Below are 19877 nucleotides of genomic sequence, written 5' to 3' on the forward strand. Positions count from 1 at the left end.
GGACTGGAACTTGGGCCCTCCTGACCCCTAAGGCGCCTTGCTTGCCCTTGTTCCAGCACTTCCACTGTCTGCCAGGAAGAGAAGCAGGCTTGGCCCCCGGAGTCAGGAGATGTCAGCCTCTGGGCACACAGGGACCTAACCCTGGGCCTAAAGGAAGCGGAACACACTCAGCCTGCGCCGCCTTTCACAAGAAGCCAGGATGTGGTGCGGGGAGAGGAGGAGAGGCATTCCACAGGCCTGCAGAACCCTTTGGGAGAACATTCATTTGGTTTCATCATCCCATGGACAGTCTCCATCATGGTGACTCGCAAACATTAGAAGACACGGGATCACTTGGGGAGTGTGTAAAAAATAAAGATTCCCAGAAATTCTGATTCAGTAGCTTTGGGGTCAACACAGTAATTTGCATTATTAACATGTTCTCCCTGGTGATTCTCTTATAAATGGACCACACATTGCAAAATAGTTTAGCCCTCCCTTGATGTAAATCCTCTCTCTCTCTGCTCCCAGCCTGGCCTGCCCCCACATCAGAATTCATCTTTGACCCACTGACTAGGTTAGTATGAACACCCTTCCTGCTGCCATTACCCACCGTTTCCTCCCGTCTGATTTCATCTGGGCCTTAGACTAGGGAAGGCGTATCTGAGGAGGCAACAGAGCCCCTCCACCTCTGTGAAGTCAGCCCCTGCCCAGGAATGTCAGCTCCCTGAAGCCTCCCTACCTGACTTTTTTGGGACTTAATTCTCTTTCTCCAGAATTGCTTCTTCTCCTGTATTCCCTTCCATTGGGAAACTGGCGGTAGCATCTATATAGTCACTAGTCCTGACTCAACTCTTCAGAGTCTGTGTCCACTCTGTCCATTCAGTCTTCTCCTCCAGCAACACACACACACACACACACCCCACACACACCCATCACCACCACCGCTACTGCAAACTCCACAGCGCTATGGATTCTGTATCTCAGCATCCCTCCCACCCTCCCCACTACCATCGTTCCAACTTAGTCCCCACTTCCCCCTGGACCACTGCAGTTCAATCAGACTGAAAAGTAGGTTAGGAGGGATAAGAAATCAAGCTGGGGTGCAAGGAAGCAGGATCTTGCTGTCTCAGATTCTTAGGAAATAGAGCCGTGGAGAATTAGGAGCAAAGAAAAGCAAGAGGATGTCTAACCAAGTTTGCAGTTCTATCCATAAAGATACGGCCAGCAGATTTTGAAACAGCCTGCCATATGTGTAAATATGTGTGCATACATGTATGTGCATGGGTGTTTATGTATAGAGACATATACACACATATATACACATGCGTACACATGTACATATGCCCTTGATTGTAATAAATTTCAGAGAAACAGAAGTGTCCATGAAGAATTTGGTTCCTTGTTCCAGCAGTTTCCAGAGGCCAAAGTTGGCCCACTGGACTCTTGTAACGCTAAAGTTGGCCCACTGGACTCTTGTAACGCCAAAGAGTAAGATTCTTCCCTCATGGGATGTGTGAAGGTGTGGGTAAATTAGAAAAGCACATTCTAATTCAGCTTCCTCCCCATGCCTGAATTAATCTATCATCCAGAATAGGCATATTGGGACTTCCTGCTGGCCCAGTGGCTAACACTTTGCACCTCCACTGTAGGGGTCCTGGGTTCAATACCTGGTCAAGGAACTAGATCTCACATGTTGCAACTAAGACCCAAATAAATAAATAAATATTTTAAAAGTAGTGATAAAATAGGCATATTACTAGGAAAATAATGTGTTTCACTTGTTTTCATTTATTTTCTTTGAGGGTATTGTTGTGTATGTATGCATGCATGCATGGGAGTAGGTGTTCGTTTCAACTGACAGCGAGTTTATAAAATGGGTGCTTCAAACTCTTATCTAAACAGGGAATCACTTATTCCTAATCAGATCTCAGGGGAAAACCCAACAGGTAAAGGTAAGGTGCTCTGCTGGTAGCATGAAGCAAATGGGTACAAACTCCTGTCTTCTCTAATTTCCCTCCTGTGGTGGCTCCTGAGGTGTCTCAAGATAAACCTAAGTTTCTGATAACATAGTCTGAGAAACTGTTGATTTTGTCCAAACTCCTTATCCCGAGAGCCAGAGAGGAGACCATGCAGTGGGCTACAGGAGAACTGGTAAATGAACCTCTTCACACCAGTATCCCACCAGCTAAACGACTCTATCTCATATGCTTGTGTGAAAACCCAACCCAAGGGTTAAAGGAGAGATGAAGAGCCAAAGGCTGGCACCCTGAAACTTGGCATCACCTGGGGCCAGGTTTGGACTCCAGTGTTCTTGCCTGCAGAATCCCATGGACAGAGGAGTCTGACAGGCTACAGTCCATAGGGTCACAAAGAGCCAGACACAACTGAAGTGACTTGGCACGCATGCACTCTGGTCCAAGCTGCCATGGGAAGAACGCAGAAATGACCTCTGTAGGATAGTCAAGAACTTTCGGTGGGATTTTACAGCTTCCTTTGGAGACCTATGAATGTATTTGTGTCATGAAGAGAATGGGACAGATTCTGGTGAGGAGCGGGTGGTAAGCTGCAGAGAACAAGCCCAGTGCAGAGGAGAGGGCCGGGTGAGACAGAGACAGCTTCCCCTGGCTGAAAGTCTCAAGAGGTGTCTAAGACCAAACAAATCCCCTCTTTGCTTTTTTTTTTTTTTTAAAGTACCTTCCTTTTCACTTTTTTTTTTTTAATGGTCTGCTGGTTTGAGGAAGATTATGTGAATCTTCAGATGTGTCTTATATGAGGCCAGAGTGTCTACCTTTGACTCTAAAACAAGTATGATCAATAACCAGTCTCACTTCACTTCATTTTTGTTCCCAAATTAAAAATAAATAAAGTGATGCAACTTCAGATATTTATAGCATTCACCTCCAAGTCACCAAGTCACTAGATGAGGGGCTGAAGTCCAGAGAGCACCGAGCCAGGGTTCACTGCTTATTTTTCTTCACTTTGCTCTTCTGGATCTCAACTCTCCGCATCTGTTATATCACCCTTATGGCCGGCAGATGTTGACTGGGCAGCAACTCAGTGTAAGGGCACAGAGTCTGGCCCTGAGATGGAACGGAAAGTGCGTGTGGGAAAAACTGCCTGCTCTCAGAATGCTGACAAACATGCAGCTCTGATGCGCAGTAGAAAGGGTGCCGGGTTTGGAACCAGAAAGACTCGAGCCCAAGCCAAATTTCTATCTGCCCAGCTGGGCATGACTCGGACAAAATGCTCCAGGTGAGTCTCTGCTCTATCATGAGGTTGTGATAATAGCTCTTACCTAGGTAGCCCTGGTGACTTGGGCGTGTTCAACAAAAGTCACAGCTTTTCTCACCTCTCTTAGAACATCTGGGCAAGTCAAACATGGGGTCTACCAGTCTGCTGACTCGACCTTGAACAAAACTTGAAGTTGAGAAAATTGCCATGGAAGAACAGGACAGCAGCCTTCAAAGAGTCTTCTACCAGCTATAAGTAAATATATCTGAGGATGCAAGTTACTCAATGAGTACTGAATGATTAAACTATTAATTAACAGTCAAAGTTCAGCACGCTTGTGGATGATTTATTTTTTAGCTTATATAATTTAGCACAAATTACCTTATCACTATAGTAGTCACTTAATTTACTCAGTAAAGCAGAAAGAACGTGAAAAAAACAAATCAGTGTCTTTCTTAATGATTCCGTAGACAGAGTGCTATGATGGAAAAAAAAATAGTAATAATATAACCTTTTTCTTGACAAAGTCCTTTCCCAAGAGATCCCACTCCTGAAGAGTGAATTGTTCCCTTCAAAAAGGCAATCTGGCATGTATTTGGGAAGTGAGGGAGAACACACTCCGGAACCCAGAGCACTCGGTCTAGTCCAGTCCCACCATTGGCGCAGATTTACTGTGTGACAGTGAGCCAGTCCCCTCTCTGGTAAAAAAAACATTCTATTGGGTTACAAGGTGTTTACCAAAGTGTGGGAGACATCAGAATTAAATCATTTAGTAATAATAAAAGAACTTTCTAATCTTCTTTCAGCCCTTCCAATTCAGTCATGGAGAATGGCTTGCTTTGGTGAGAATGGCTTGCTTTGGTGCCAAAATGCTTTCGACAATTCTGTAACACCTGCCAACCTTCCTTTAAAAAACACAACAAAACCAAAAAGGGGAGGGGGTGCAGAACAAGGCTGTAATCTAGAGCCTTCCAGAGGCAACTTACACCTGTCCAGAATTATATAAAAATTGTTTTGTTTTCATTCCATCGATTTTTAGAGTTATCTTCTATTTATGGCAAGTAATCCTGGTTTTTCCACTTACTGGTAGTGATAAAAATTTCCATTTAAAAATCATTGATTCAGCCAAAAATAAAAACAATAAAAATGGGTCCATTTTAAGAAGAACACATTAAGTTAATAATATCCCAGGTATGACAAAACTGGGAAGGTGATGTTCAGACGAGGGATAGGAGAAACTGTGCTGGCTGATTTTCCAGGGTCCTTTGAAAAGGAAGACCCAGATGATGTGAGCTCTTCAAATTCTGAAGCTGCCAGCCAGAACATTCTTAAAGGGATCAAATGGACTTCGGTTTTCAGGGAAACCAAGTATTGGTTTCCCGGAAAATTCATTTGTCTAATGTGATTCCCAGATATTCCAGAACATCTATGTTCCTCAACCAGTTGTGTGGAAGGGAGAGAAGCAGGTTGGCAGAGGCCCTGGGATGAGCCAAGCACCCTTCCACTTTTGAAGCTCCACGAAACGGCTCACAGCCGCCTGAAGGCCACCACAGCAAGAAGCTGAGGCCTTGCGACTTCTCTGAGCACCCCGGCCTGGGCCTCTCTACACTCCGGCCAAGAAGAGAGGCCAGGCCAGAGGCACAGGCCAGCCCACTTGTGCATGGCTGGGAACCCTAAGCCAAAAGCAAATCAACAGCCCCAACACAGATCCCGGCTCCTGTACCCTCCCCCACGCCACCCCAGCCTGAAATACAGCCGAGCAGGAGAGTGAGACCAGAACAAGCCTGAACTGCAGAGAACGGGTTTGAGTGGGAAGGGGGTGGTCTCATCCCTCACCACTCAGAACACATCGCACCCTCTTCCACTCTGCCCTCCACCCACACCCAGGCCATGAGGGTTCATCAAGACCCCTGACTGAAGCTGACCTCAGGGAAAGCTGCTATTAAATAGTGCTCTGAAGACTCTAGTAAGGTTGGTGGGGTGGGAGGTGGGGTGGGAGGGGGAAGGAAGTCCTCAGCTCTGCAGAGGGAAGGGGGGAACAATGGAGATGGATGTTTCCGTGAATTTCATAGTCCATGAACAATCCATGGGGTCAGCTAAATTAAAAAGACTAAATCCCCACCCTGGAGCTGGTAGCTGAATGACAAGAGCTGTGGGCTGTGGAATGAGGAGAGGCCTTGGGGTGGACGGAGGGCTGCTATTTAGCATAACTAGCAGCTCTAGTTAGGGGCTACTAGTTCTGGGAGTACGTTGATCCATCATGGGGACCAGTCATAAACTCACAGCACGGCAGCATCAGGCTGAGCACAAAGGATCTACTACATTCATCCGGCTGATCGTCCGTTCAGCAATACTGTATTTAACACCCACAAGGAGCATGGCTCAGAGCTAAGTACTCAGGGTGTGACAGAGAACAGCCGGGCACCATCCCTGCCCTCTGAGCACCCTACCTTCCTGCAAAGAAAGAGAAAATCTGAACAAATAATTGCAATAAATGTAAAGAGAGACCTTAGGTGAGTAAATGCTTGAAACCCAAGTCACTCTACTTAGAAGTGTCTGAGACACTTGGAGAAGTGTCTTCGTATTCCTGGTTTTAAATTTCCTGCTCGGTGACAAGCATGAAGGTCTAGATCCATGGGTTTTAAGTCCCAGGATTCTTTAGAAAAGCAGAGGGGACTTCAGTCTAGATCCCTAAGATACCTGCTTTTTGTTTGTTTTGTACATTTGGCCCTTTTATTTTTACTTTTTTTAAAAATTTATTTTAATTGGAGGTTAATTACTTTACAAAACTGTGCTTGAATAAAGGGTTCTGCTGATACTAAAGGAAGGGGGAGGAGGAGGGAAAGGGGACAGAGAAAAGGAATGGAGGGCTGGACAGAGAGAGAAGATGAGAGAGAGAGAGGAAGAGAGAGAGAGAAGGGCGGTGGGGGGGAAGGAATAAAAATTGAGAAATCAAGAAGGAGGCTGATAAACTAGGTCACCAAGATTCCTTCCGGTTTGGCTTTCAAGGGCGGTGATGACACAGATGTTCCCAAATTTAAGCCAGCAGCTCTGAGTGATAAGAAAGTATCTATGGCATTCTATATCCATGACACTCACATTTACATGCTGAAGTAATTTTCCAGCCACTTTACCCATTTGTTTTCCTGCAAGCACCTAGGAAGTCACGGGAGTATGCGTCCACACACGCGCAAGTGCACATTATTGGTAAAGTGCAAGCATTACATAAACAGACAGAGGAATATAGGGGAAGAGGGCAAACAGATGCACCACCAGTCAGCGCGTGACTAAGCGCTGTCCGACTCCGCGATGGAGTGGTGGAAAGCCCAGCGTTCTGAGCTTCAGTGGCTACTGCTTTCTGGATATGCGATTTGGAGGAACCGAACTTCTTCAAGTCTCCGTCTCTTGGCCTGTGAAATGGGAAGAAGAATGTCTAACTCTGCAGCGTTCTTAGGTGGATTAAATATGAGAGTGTGATGACAGCACTCTGCCTGGTGAGGAGCACATGGTAGACTTCATAGGGTATATCCTTCTCCCCTTTTTGGTCCTTTCCTAAATGTCTAGGCATGGACAGCCACCCTTTTCTGATGTGCTTTCTGATTTTTCTTTCTTGCTTTCAATTCAGATAGTGACACTGTCACCTGGAAATTGTCCTTGAAGAAACCACAGGTTGGTACAGAAGCGAAAGGACTGCAATTTGGAGGAGCTTTGGCTGAGTCTCTTCACATCTCCACATAAATTACCTAAGTAATGTCTGGTCCTCCAGTGGAATAGTGGAAACTGTATATGAACAAAGGTGGGAAAAAAAAGATATGAATTATCTGCAATCACTGCACTTCAAAATAACCACTGTTGGCATCTTGGTGTGTATATCCCCTACTTTTTTTCTAAGTATATATAAACAAATATAATATTTTCTATAAGTCCCCAGGTAAAATAGGCACTGTGATAATACAGACAAACAAAAACCCTATAACAAACCACACACACCTCTTATTTTGTTCTTTGGTTCCTTAGCAGCTCTGAATCTGTATTTGCTTCAAGTACTGTTCATGTTCCAAGAGGCTGTGACTGGATACACACGGGTGGATTTTTGTTTTTACAGAAGTCCCATCACAGAGCTATCAGCAGAGAAGTAAAATGACCACGTCCAGCTGTTGCAATCCGCCTTGCCGCCACTGAGCCCTGGACTGTCAGTAGGAACATGTGACGAGGACTGAGATGAAGACTACGTGCCTGGGCCTGGTCTGTGCTGGCTGACAGGGGACCCCCTTCTTATCTTTCGTAAGGCAGCTGGAGCACAGAAGCAGCCAGGGCTGCAGCCGAGGTGTGGATCCCAGTGATGTGAGCTTGTCTGAGCCCCAGTTCTCCTCTGAAGGAAAATGGAGATGAGAGCCATACCCACTTTACAAGACTGATATGAGGGTTGAACAGATTGTAAGATTGCCTGGCACGTGCCAGCTGCTTAATAAGCGGGCAGTGCTGTTCATTTTCTTATTCATTCAGCAGGTATTTGTTAAGGATCTACTGTGAACCCACCATTCTTGTAGGCGCTCGGAACAGACCGGTCAACAAAACAGAAAGGACAAAAGAAATGGTGGCTTGCTGCTTTTCTGGAGCTTACACCCAGGGAACAGGGGAAGCAGTATCAACCCCACTCTCCCAGCCTTCTGTCCCGCCAGCCAGGGCCTCCTGGGGAAGACCTGAGTCTCTGGGGCTGGAGGAGGCCTCCCCTTCTCTGCACTCAGGTACCCAGTGTGGCTCAGGGACCGTGGGGATCTCCACACTAGGCCCTTTTTCCAGGGTAGAGCCTCTGTCCTAACCGTACTCCAGCCCCCAGACAGAAGCAGAAGACAGAGACCCTGGGAATGTAACCAGACCAGATGCACGGTTCGGGGAGGGGAAGGTCAACAGACACCGGTGAATCCATCTCTACCAGGCCCTGTGGGACCAGTGCTGAGAACCAAGGTGAAACAAATCCAGTTTTTCTGGCTTTTTTCCCCACAACTTATTTAAGGCAAATTCTAATCTGGATTCATTGTGAGCTATCTACAGTCTTTTATCTTTAATTTGACTTAGTGTGCTTACGTCATTATTTGTAGAGCTGCAGAAAAGAAGTTTGAGGACATTTCATTATAGAGTTGCTGACTGAAAATGGCATACAGACTGCATTACCTTTCTAAACAACAACAGCAGCAACAAAAGATCGCGTGGTAGCTCTAGCCCTCACTTTTTAAAAAATTGCCATACTGGTCCCCATAGTGGTTCTATCACTTTACATTCCCACCAACCTTGCAAGAAGGTTCCCTCTTCTCCACATTCTTTATTGTTTGTAGATTTTTTTAACGATGGCCATTCTGACCAGTGTGAGGTGACACCTCATTTGCAAGGCAGTGATGGAGATGTGGAGAGCAGACCGGCAGACACAGTGTGGGAGGGACGAATGGAGAGAGTATCAGGGAAACGTGCACATTATCATGCGTGTAGCAGACGGCCTCTGTGACGCAGGGCGCTCAGCGCAGTGCTCTGCGACAACCTAGAGGGATGGGAGGGGCTTCAAGAGGCAGGGACCGTATGTATGCCCGTGGCTCATTCATGCTGATGGATGGCAGAAGCCAGCAAAATGTTGTAAAGCAAATATCCTGCAATTAAAAAAAATTTTTTTTAATAAATAAATTCCAGCCCTTTAAAAAAAAAACCTGAATCCAGAAGCACATCTAGCACTAAGGATTTTGGATAAGGGATTGTGGGCCTGTAGGACTGTTTCTTCTGTTTTGCAGGTAAGGAAGCTGAGCTGCAGGAAACCTATGGGACTTGTCCAAGGTTGCACTCTAGTAACAGAATCCAGATTTGCACTCTGGAAGTCTGATTTAAGAATGTGTTTTCTCTATACTCTTCATACAGGCCTCTACACTACTCTGACTTTGTTACTCCCCTAAGTCCTGGGTATTCATTTGAAGGACGGATGTTGAAGCTGAAACTCCAATGCTTTGGCCACCTGATGTGAAGAGCTGACTCATTGGAAAAGACCCTGATGCTGGGAAAGATTGAGGGCAGGAGGAGAAGGGGACGACAGAGGATGAGATGGTTGGATGGCATCATAGACTCGATGGACATGGGTTTGGATGGACTCCGGGAGTTGGTGATGGACAGGGAGGCCTGGCGTGCTGCAGTTCATGGGGTCGCAAAGAGTCGGACACGACTGAGCGACTGAAATGAACTGAAACTATTATTGCTTTCTGGCAATTTATCTCCCTTTATTTTTTCATTTAATCCTCACAACAATAAAACAGATAGCTACCATTACTGTCCATATTTTGTTGGTAAAGAAGCAATTGTTTAAAGTGATGTATTTAAGGTCATGCAGCTTAACAGGCAGTATGACTGGGATTTGAACCCAGGACTGTCTGGTTCTAATGCCTACTCTGAATTACTGTATTATACTTGCCATAGCCCAGTGGGCCCCAAATGGTCTGCCATCACACATGACTTACAGGTGTGAAGATATTACTGACGTATATGTAAGTTTAAGGTATACAATATGATGACCTGATGCATATAAATATATTGTGAAATGATTAGTACCACAGGCTTAGTTAATAGTTCCATGTACTCTCATAATGGCTTCTTTTAAAAAAACTGTATATTAATAACTTTTAAGAGCTACTCTTTTAATAACTTTTAAATATATAAGTCAGCACTGTTAATTATAGTTGCCAGGCTGTATGTTAGATTCCCAGAACTTACTCAATTTATAACCGAAAATACGTACCCTTTGATTAACACTCCCCATTTCCCCAACCCTTCTCCACTAGTACCTGGCAATCATCATTCTACTATTTTCTTTGAGTTTTTAGATTCCACATGGTCAGTGAGAACATACAGTATTTCTCATTTTCTGTTAAACTTATTTTACTGAGGATAGTGACTGAGAGTCCATCTGTGTTGTGTGAAAAGACAGAATTTCCTTCTTTTTATAAATGAACATATATATGTGTGTGTGTGTACATATATTTTTCACATATACATTATATATATGTATATATAACATATGTCTTTTGTCTATATTTTCTTTATCCATTTATCTATCGCTAGAAACTTAGGTTGTTTTGAAAGTGAAAGACGCTCTGTCATGTCAAACTTTTTGCGACCCGTGGACTATTCAGTCCATGGAATTCTCCAGGCCAGAATACTGGAGTGGGTAGCCTTTCCCTTTTCCAGGGGATCTTCCCAACCCAGGCATCAAACTCAGGTCTCCTGCATTGCAGGTGGATTCTTTAACCAGCTGAGTCCGCAGGGTTTAGAGGCAACGGAATTCAAATATTCATATTTGGGCCTGGATAGAAGGTGGAGAAGGAAGATGGTGAGGATGCTTCTCAGAGAAAGTGATCTCAAAGAATCACGACTGGTGTTTGACAGGCAAAGGGGCAGAGAAAGGTAACCACGTGAACAGAAAACAAAGCGTACACATACTAGGATGACTGAGCAGAGTGGACAGAAAAACCCTGATCGTTTGTGAAAATGAGGCTGAGAGAGTTTGCTGGGGGGGCAGGGGGGGGTGGGTCGGGGAGTCTGCAGACATCGTACACGCTGAAAACTGATGTTCTAAAAAGAATAATATAGTTCCTGCTTTACACTCAAGCGCATCTCACAAGCACAGATTCTCCAAACACCCCCCTCAGCCGCCTCATCTTTCACCCTCTCACGCCGTGTGCAACAAGCTATTTGGTCCCCTTTCTCTGAATGTCTCCCCAACCAGGCTGGAAAGCTCCTGTGATCAATACCTATGATTTATTCATCTTCGTTTCCCCAATGTCTGGTATAAAGGCTCTGGAAGAAGTTCAAGAAATGTTTATTGATCCAAACTGAACTGAAGTAAAATAAAATAAGTGGGGGCAAAATCATTTGCATTTTTCTCATCTCTCTGCTATACCAGTTCTCATATTTTACATCCTAGAGTGTCGCTGGACCGTCAGGTTCCAGATCAGAAAAAGCCAAACTGAGTTCCCGAGACAAAAGAGACCACCAATGAGAAGAACAGAACAACTTAGAGAAAGACAGACATAATGAGACAGAAAAAACAAGAATCTCCTTGTCAAAATCTGGAGGGGTTCGTTGGCATCCCCCACAAGCCCCAGGGAGCAAAGATAAAGATCCCATCCCGATGGCTATCAAGCTGCATCCATTACATACCGCCACTAATTTAATTTTTACAGCATGAACTGACCTGCCAAAATTTTATTGTTGAGACTACTTGAGAAAGTAGCTATGGAGGGCTGAGATGGAAAAAGCCATGCCCTCCTCTTCCACAGGCCTGGGTCATAGGTGTTCCCTTTTCGTTCCCTTGGCTTTCTCCCAATTCTCGTAATTGTGACTCCTTATGTTTCATTAGGGGTTCCCTACTGGCCAGGAAAATTTAAAAGCCTGAGGTCATTTCTGCATCCTGAGCAGCCTTTCTCTCAGCAGACAAGCAGGAGGCAGAAACCCAAACCAAGGTGGCTGCTTTTGGGCCATGAAGCTTGAGTGACAGACATCAGCTGAGGTTAAACCAAACAGCATTGCAGAAGCTGGGAGACTCCTAAGCGAGTTTCAACCCAATGTCTCCCAAAGTGAGATCCTAAAGATTGCTTCTTTGGGAGGTGCAGTATAGTCAGATGCATTTAGGATACATTCCCTGATAATCCCTCTGCTTGAGATTCACAATAACCTTCACCATATTCACGTCTCTGAGAAGTCATTGAATAAAGAAACCCACTTCAATTGGATTAACCCATTTCCCTAACTAATCCCAAGACTCTTTTTAGGTTCTTCAGCTCACTTATTAGACTGCCACGGTACTATAATGTTCTTCTGTGTAGAGTCTGGAGTTCAGGTCAAGGAAAGGTGAGCATGACCTTGGCAATTTAAAGAATGCTTCTTGAAGAATGCAAGGCTTAGGCAGGACCTTGAAGGATGACCAAATGGACCTTTGTTGGCAAAGTACTGTCTCTGCTTTTAAATACGCTGTCAAGGTTGGTCATTGCTTTTCTTCCAAGGAGCAAGTGTCTTTTAATTTCATGGCTACAGTCATCATCTGTAGTGATTTTGGAGCCCCCCCAAATAAAGTCTCTCATTGTTTCCATTATTTCCCCATCTATTTGCCATGAAATGATGGGACCATGCTGAAGCTGAAACTCCAATACTTTGGCCACCTGATGCAAAGAACTGACTCATTTGAAAAGACCCTGATGCTGGGAAAGATTGAAGGCAGGAGGAGAAGGGGACGACAGAGGATGAGATGGTTGGATGGCATCACCAACTCAATGGACATGAATTTGAGCAAACTCTGGGAGTTGGTGATGGACAGGGAGGTCTGGCATGCTGCAGTACATGGGGTCGCAAAGAGTCAGACACAGCTGAATGACTGAACTGACTGACTGATGGGACCGGATGCCATGATCTTAGTTTTCTGAATATTGAGTTTTAAGCCAACTTTTTCACTCTCTTCTTCTACTTTCATCAAGAGGCTCTTTAGTTCCTCTTCACTTTCTGCCATAAGGGTGGTGTCATCTGCATATCTAAGGTTATTGATATTTCTCCTGGAAATCTTGATTCCAGCTTGTGTTTCTTCCAGTCCAGCATCTCACATGATGTACTCTGCATATAAGTTAAATAAACAAGGTGACAATATACAGCCTTGATGTACTCCTTTCCTGGTTTGGAACCAGTCTGTTGCTCCATGTCCAGTTTTAACTGTTGCTTCTTAACCTGTATACAGATTTCTCAGGAGGTCCTTCTAGTCAAAGCTATGGTTTTTCCAGTAATCATGTATGGATGTGAGAGTTGGACTATAAAGAAAGCTGAGTGCTGCAGAATTGATGCTTTTGAACTGTGGTGTTGAAGAAGACTCTTGAGAGTCCCCTGGACTGCAAGGAGATCCAACCAGTCCATCCTAAAGGAGATCAGTCCTGAATATTCATGGAAAGGACTGATGCTGAAGCTGAAACTCCAATACTTTTGGCCACTGGATGCTAAAAACTGACTCATTTGAAAAGACCCTGATGCTAGGAAAGATTGAAGGTGGGAGGAGAAGGGGACAAGAGAGGATGAAGTGGTTGGATGGTACCACTGACTCGATGGACATGAGTTTGAGTAAGCTGCAGGAGTTGGGGATGGACAGGGAAGCCTGGCGTGCTGCAGTCCATGGGGTCGCAAAGAATCAGACATGACTGAGCGACTGAACTGAACTGAGCTGAAGGATGAAGAACGAGGAGGCACTTATCAGACAGAAGAGAGGGGCAAGTCAGAAGGACTTGCCTCATGGAACTTGCATTCTGCTGTGTGAGAAAAGCCATAACCAGACCATCAGCAAGCAGTTCCTCTGACCAGATGTTCAAGGAAAAGGGGATGAGGCCTGCGGGTTAATTAAGAATTCTCCCAGCAGAGTGGCAGGGAAAAGGAATTGGAACTAGAACACGGTTCCTTTTCCACCCCTCAAATACAGCAGGTAAGATTCCACCTCAGGGCCTTTGCACAGGATTTGGCCCCTGCCAGGGACACTCTTCCTCCAGGGCCCTGACCCCCTTCAGCTCTTGCTCAAAGGCTGCCCTCTTCTGTCCACCTTATTTAAAGTTCTGTAGATCTCCACTTCTAATAACGTTTCTGCTCATTTTTTTTCTTTGGTTCCCCTATCACCTTCTAATAAACAATATATTTTGCTTTTTAGAAAAGTAAAAATTGTTTCCCTATACTTCTAGAGTCATCCTATGTGAGTGGTCCCCCTAGAGTTATGAAACATGGTAATCCCACCCCCCAAATTTTGTCTGTTTCGTTCACTCATGCATCCCCAACACCTGATGCCTGGTACCCAGTGAGCACTCCACAGGCATTTGTTGAATACATGAATTAATAAGTGAATGAAAAGTGTGGGAAATTTGAAGGACAAGAAAAGATGGAGATAATAACCATTTATTTAGCATAAACTCTTTGCAAAGCATACAGATCATAGAAATAAGATTAGTGTTATGATGAGTCAACTGAAGCTCAGACAGGTAAAGGACTTACCCAGTGCCATACAGCAAATGAGTAGAGAAGTGCAGACGCAAATCTAGATCTGATTCAAAAGTTAAAATGACTTAGGCTTGGTTAACTTTTAATGATCTCAAGTGGCTCCTTCGGTTCTTGCTCTTCACCTTAATGTGCTTTTCCCCTGAACTAAATGTGAAGCTTTCTGAAGTGTCCCGGGCTGCATGGAACTGGTTGGCGCCTAGTCATGGGACTGATGAATAATAGCACAGAAGCCCTTGGTGCTGGGGATGACTCAGCAGACCAGGGCTGGGGAAAGGAACCCACCTCTCCCCACCCCAAACACCTCATTCATTCTCTAATGTCAGGCGCCTGACTATCCCAATGTGGGGCCAGTTAATAGCTCACCCTATAAACGAGTGCGTAACAAAGTCTACTGCAAGGCCATCATCACTCGGTCAAGTTTGGCTGATCTCCGTGCTGGCCACATGATTATTTCCAACTGGCCATGGTCCCCTGCCTGGGGTCACTCAGAAATTCTTCACTCCTTAGCTGGAAATCTACCAACTCACAGTGCTTATAAAGGGATTCAAGAGTTCCTTCCTCCCTGCCTCCCCTCATCCCCCCCCCCACCTTCCTTCATTAATCCATCCACTCAGTTTTTCATACAGCTATTATAGTCATCTATTAACTCATTTCTGAACACATCTGTTCCTTTATTCATTTACTCATGAATTGCTATTGCATTAATCTATAAGCTATGCCATTCATGTATTCATTCATAAAGGCATATATCAATCTATTCTTTCTCTTAGTTTAACCAGGTATTACAAAGAATATTATGAGAATTATCTGATCTGGTAGAAAGAACGTAACCTCCTCAAATATAATTTTCCAACTAAAAGAAGTAGAGTGGTGGTCGGGGAGGAGCAGGGTGCAGAGGCAGGGCTTGATGATACAAAACCTCTAAGTAAGAATCAAAGACCTCCTCCAATTCTATAATTCCTTGAGTTTACAAAGGGTAAGATGCAACTCTTGCCCTACAAAACTTCATAGACTAGGAAAGGGCCTTTACTGTGATTCATATATTTTACATCCCAACCTAGTATACACATGCACGAGTTCAAAACAAAGCTTTATGAAATAATATTTACCCTTGCTATATGTAATATAATCTATTATATATTCATTTTAACTGTTGGACAAAATACAGTAAGTTGATTTCATAATCCACAACAGTTATGACCTGAAGTTCAGGAACTACAGTTTAGAAAGTCAAGAGACAGGCTTAGTTACAAGGATGTATATAATTCAAGCTAGCTACTTGGTCTCACCATCACAGACTCTCTCATAATCCTCCAGATCCAACAGCCATCTACTCGAGTAGGTGCTATCACTTAAATGGCTCTTAATTGACTGTCCTTCTCCATATCCGTGTTCCTGCTATCTCCCTCTCACATGGACCTCGCTTCCAGTTCTGACTTCCTGTCTCCTGTCTTACCCCTTCAGTCCATCCTCCAAACTGCAGTCAGTGATTATGCTAAAAAATGCATTTGATGGAAAGTCTGTAATGCTCCTCCCTTATCCACGGGCTACAAAAGTGAATAAATATATCCAATCCCTTGCTTTGTCTGGCCTTGATTCCTTCTCCAGGGTCACTTCTAACTTCACTCTTGTATCTATGCTGAACCCAAGTTAATTTGCTTGCAAATCTTTGAATCTTATGTGCTCTTCCATGTCTCTGAGCCTTTGCCTTTGAAGATTTTTTTTCTGTCCAGAATCCCCATTCTACCCAAGACTGGTCCCCATTCAAGGATCACCATGTATTTTTCTATGCAGCCTTTACTGACAAGCCTCCCTGCCATCCCCCTTACTTTTTCACGCTGTCCTGAGTGTGTCTGTTTACTTGTCAATCCCACTTGGATGGGTCCCCTAAGTTCAAGGACCATGTTTCGAACCTCTCTTTATCCTCTAGACTTGACTCAGTGCTTGGCACAGATTTACTTGCTTAGAAATTATCTTTAAAGTTGTATGACGTGATCTGGATAAGACACATCCAGTGGGGTTTGATGTGTTTATATCTGCGGGGGCCAGGAGAATGCATCTAGGAAGTTCAACAATCAGAGGCTCAGTTAACCAAGAACCCTAGTTTGAGAGTTCCAAATTCCATCACTACATTAGCATCGAGGCCACACTTCTTAAAGCCTGCTCCCAACCAGTGACTGGGTACAACAGGTATACTGACACATAGGACTCCTCTTTGGATGGTAAACCACCTTGAAAGCTCCTGAAAGGCCTCCACAAACATTCCTTAACTTCTCTCTCTCCTCCTCTCGTTTGCACCACAATCTGAAGACACTCCCAGTCTTCATAGCAACTTCTCATCTCCCATACATGTATTTCTCCTAAGAAAGACCTTGAACATTTCATCCCATCTCAGCATCTGCTTCTCAGATGCTTCAGAGGACCTGCAATAACAAACTAGCCTCGATGTATATGTGAGGGAACTGAAGGTCAAAGAGGTCACATGACTTGTGAACCATTCATGAGACTGGGGTCCAGCGGTATGCTGGTAAATGTTTAACAACTGGCTCTCTGGAGAGGGGAAAAAAAAAAAAGTGGGAGAGATGCTGACTCGTAGCATCAGCTGATTTCCATGGTGTAAAAACTTCTACCGTGGCCAGTTTAGACACTTTTCCACCACTCCCAACGTGACATCGCTGAATGTAGAGCTGGGAAGAGCTGTGCGTGCCTGTCCTCAGGACTCAGGTGTACAGTGGCTCCAGGATGCCTCTGGGAGGCTACGAGCCCTGGGTTCTGTCTCTTCACTGGGCATCTCTGGACGGACGTCCCCAGTTCCGCTTCGCTCCCGAGTGCTCTTCCCGGGAGAGCCCTGCAGCCACCCTGTCCCTGGAAGTCTCTGTCAGGTTCCCGGGCTGGAAACCCTGGGGACCTTCGGCTTCTCCGTGAGTCCCGGAGGTGGATCGGGGCTTTCACATTCCTTGAAAGGGAGGCTCTGCTATGGGAGTGGTCACTTGCTGTTTTCTTAGAGAGGGTCTGTGATACCAAGATGGCCTTGGGTAAGCTACCTGACGTGACATGGAAGAAGGATGGAAGGAGAGAAGGCAGAAGACAAGACACCAATAAGAGGTGGCTGAAGTAAGAGACGTAGAGCCTGGGCTTATGGGGACTGTTTCTCAGAAGAGCTCAAGAAGAGGAGAGAGGGATCAACAGAGAGAAGGAGAGGTGGATTAAGACCATACTCCCTAGTTCCTGAGCCTTTACTGTTAACACCTGGCAAGTCTCCATGAAGCCTCTTGGATTTCACACCTCACTCTCCAATATCAAGGTGAGGATTACTGTCACCATGTCACAGACGTAGAGACTGAGCCTCAGAGAGACTGGGCCTCTAATGACAACATGAAAGAGGCGGCAAACAGCAGCTAACAGTCACTGAACCTTGACTGTGTACAGCACGTCCCAGCAACCCTATGAGGTGCTGCTACCATTCCTTTCTAAAGATGTTACTAAACTCCTAGCAAATGGGAGGCTGAAACTATAACACGCTTTGTCTCGCTGTTGCTGTCGTTGCTCAGTCACTAGGTCATGTCCGACTCTGCAACCCCCCAGACTGCAGACTGCCAGGCTTCCCTGCCCTTCATTACCTCCCGGAGTTTGCTCAAGTCATATCTGGTCAATGCTATCTAAACATCTCATCCTCTGCCACCCTCTTCTCCTTTTGCCTTCAATCTTTCCCAGCATCAGGGTCTTTTCCAATGAGATGACTCTTCATCTCAGGTGGCCAAAGCATTGGAGCTTCAGCATCAGTCCTTCCAATTAATAGTCAGGGTTGATTTCCTTTAGGATTCACTGGTTGGATCTCCTTGCAGTCCAAGGGACTCTCAAGAGTCTTCTCCAACACCACAGTTCAAAAGCATCAATTCTTTGGCACTCAGCCTTCTTTATGGTCCAATTCTCACATCCATCCATGACTACTGGAAAAATGTTGTATCTTGCTCTAGAGGCCATTAATAACTCAGATTAAGTCCCCATAGGTGGGAAATACTCTTTCACTTCTCCTTCTCAGATGGGGACAGAGATTATGAAATGCACAGTGTTAAAAGGAATGGCCCAGAGATCCATTTTGCAGATGGCAAATCTGGGGAGCCCTCCCCATGGAGACAAAGATGCTCAGAATTTTAACCCTGGATTGTATCAGTGGATCAGCCCATAGTTAACTCAGGAGTTTTTGTGGATGCTTTGCCCTAAGTCATTAGTCTACCAAGAATAGCCAGGGAGAAAATGAAATATATTTAAGGACAAAGACAGCCATTGACCTCTTCATCCTGGGAATCTGAGTCTGTAGCCAAATTTCAGACACAGCTGGATAATTCTAGCGTAAATCCCCTTGCTGAGTAAGAGACGGATCCCACCAGAATAAATAACAACATGTGAACACAGTGGCCTCCTGGCTTCATCAGCTAACCCTCCATTCTTGACACACAGGCCTCGGTGAGGAAACTCGAGGCTGTTCCGTCACCAGTCTGAAGCTGCCCCTCTCTGACCCAAGGCCCAGCTATCACATAGCACTTGCCTGTGAACAGAGCCAGGCTTTAATAAGACAGCTGATGGCACCTAAAATAGAGCTTGACCAAACTCAGCCAGGTGACATTCAAGGGGTCGGGAGTGGAGGGCTCTCCTTTCCAAGGGAGCCACCTGGAAGACAGTCAACAACTGTGTGATGTGCTAAAGGGCCCAGGGGAGGGACAACAGCACTTTCTAGTTATTTCAAAGTGATCTTTTCTTGACAAGATGAGCTCTTTTATAACCTTGACACCATGAAAAGTGATAGGGCCATGCTTGGCTTGGGGAGCAGTAGGAAGTTCAGCAGACGAGAGATTAGGGGCTCTGGATTTTGATAATCAGCTCTGTGACCTTGAACAACATACTCTTCTCCTCTGAATCAGGCGAGTGGGGAGGAGTGCCCCTGCCCATGTATCCAGGTTGGTCAGGAAAGCCAGAGGCCAGGCCAGTTAGGAGTGATTGCTCAGAGTCAGACATGCCTGATTTGCACCTCAATGTTGTCACTGGGTAGCTGTAAAGCCCATAGCAAGCTACTACATATCTCTGAGCTTTGATCTGCTCATGTGTGAAAGTGACAAACACAGTGCCTGCCTTATAGGAGTGCTGTGAACATGTGATGGCATACACACACAAAATGCTAGCACAGTTCCTGGCACAACGGGAAGTATTTAATAAACAGCGGCTGACACACTTATTAACGAAAGCGTGTGTGCTTATTCACTTCAGTCGTGTCCGACTCTTTGCAACCCCCTGGACTGTAGCCCATCAGACTCCTCAATCCATGGGGATTCTCCAGGCAAGAATACTGGAGTGGGTTGCCATGCCCTCCTCCAGGGGACCTTCCCAACCCAGAGATCGAACCTGTGTTTCCCACATTGCAGGTGGCATCTTTACTGTCTGAGCCACCAGGGAAGCCCAATGAAAGCACAGCAGTAATAAGTTGAGGTATGTTATTGGACCTCAGCTGTCCATCACTGCTGCTGCTGCTGCTAAGTCGCTTCAGTCGTGTCCGACTCTGTGTGACCCCATAGACAGCAGCCCACCAGGCTCCCTCGTCCCTGGGATTCTCTAGGTAA

The 19877-nt window shown here is 45.3% G+C and overlaps 1 protein-coding gene and 1 long non-coding RNA gene across 3 annotated transcripts in view; one reads left to right on the forward strand and one right to left on the reverse strand.

The window, feature by feature from the left end:
* ASTN2 (astrotactin 2) overlaps positions 1 to 19877 on the reverse strand; it is a 1024651-nt gene that overhangs the window by 102304 nt on the left and 902470 nt on the right. The gene's annotated exons all lie outside the window — the stretch shown is intronic.
* Positions 6575 to 7557, forward strand: LOC120864675. Its single transcript, XR_005721208.1, has 3 exons — positions 6575 to 6707; positions 6839 to 7076; positions 7319 to 7557. It is a non-coding gene; the product is annotated as an uncharacterized LOC120864675 (long non-coding RNA).

Source organism: Oryx dammah, unplaced genomic scaffold, assembly GCF_014754425.2.
Source record: "Oryx dammah isolate SB20612 unplaced genomic scaffold, SCBI_Odam_1.1 HiC_scaffold_1, whole genome shotgun sequence".
In the NCBI taxonomy this organism is placed as follows: Eukaryota; Metazoa; Chordata; class Mammalia; order Artiodactyla; family Bovidae; genus Oryx; species Oryx dammah.